We start from the raw sequence: 1119 nt of genomic DNA, 5'->3' as shown, positions 1-1119 counted from the left end.
GGTGCTGGGGGTAATGTCAGATTATAAACTTTAAATAGAAAGCAAACATTAGGATATTCAAACTTACTTGAATCAGTTTTCAATTCTCACTCAAATTACTAAGTTGATATAACATTAGTAATCTAAAAAAACATGTATTTTAAATGCAACCAAATTCTATTGAATTCAAGTTATGCATGGCAAGTGATCAAATCTCTGAGTAGACCTGAATGTCAAGACCTGGAGCTGAGGCAGGTTGATGTTGATGTTAATCAATGTACTGTACCATCCAGCAGAAGCCTTCTCCATAACCTTGTCTTTTGGGCACATTTCACATGAAAACTTCTAAATGTCCGGCATTCAGATATTTCAAAGATACACTGCTCTTTCCTATTGTCTGAGTATATAAACCAAACATTTCTTTTAACCTTTCTTCACTAATGGCTTCAGGTCTGTCAATCTTATTCCCAAGAATCAGTATAGGCACATTAGCAATGGTGTCATCAGTCATTAGTAAATCAAATTCTTCTTTCGATTCTAACAGCCTTTCATGGGCTGTACAATCCACAAGAAATACAATGCCTTTGACAGCAGGAAGGCAGTTTTTCCATACTCTTCAGGCTTGAACATGTCCACCCAGAAAAGTTGTAAAAGTCATACACCAGCAATAGTCAATACTTCTGAAGTGGGATGTAATGTTGGGACATGTTGACCAAGTCTGTCATCTTTTGCATGTTTTTTCCTCATTATCCAATCCAAGAAATACCAATTTACCAGTTTTTTAATATAATCCTAAGAACAGTATAGTACACTTCTAAACTCACTGTAGAGCCAATCAAATATGAAGGACATATCCAAATCTTACAGGGTCTGAGACGGGAGTGAATGCAATTCCTTCCCCTACATTTCTGAGGCTGAATTGCAAAGCACTATGTTGGTAGGCTTTTGATGGTATCTTCAATTTCAGTGTTTGAAATTAATGTGTTTAAATTGTATATATCCTCCTGATTCAATTTGGGTAGTACATATATTTCTAGAAATTTGTTGATATCTTCAAGAATTTCTGTTTTATTGGAGTGTAAACTTTCAAAATAGTTTCTGATTATCAGCTGTATTTCAATAGTGTTTGTTGTGTTATTT

General features: G+C 34.7%; 1 pseudogene; it reads right to left on the bottom strand.

Moving 5' to 3' along the window:
* Positions 1 to 247: 247 nt before the first annotated feature.
* Positions 248 to 831, bottom strand: LOC113200830 (small COPII coat GTPase SAR1B-like; annotated as a pseudogene).
* Positions 832 to 1119: the final 288 nt, after the last annotated feature.

Source organism: Urocitellus parryii, chromosome 4 (genome assembly GCF_045843805.1).
Source record: "Urocitellus parryii isolate mUroPar1 chromosome 4, mUroPar1.hap1, whole genome shotgun sequence".
NCBI classification, from domain to species: Eukaryota; Metazoa; Chordata; class Mammalia; order Rodentia; family Sciuridae; genus Urocitellus; species Urocitellus parryii.
The sequence above is the reverse complement of the archived record's forward strand: the minus strand, read 5'-3'. Positions and strand labels throughout refer to the sequence as shown.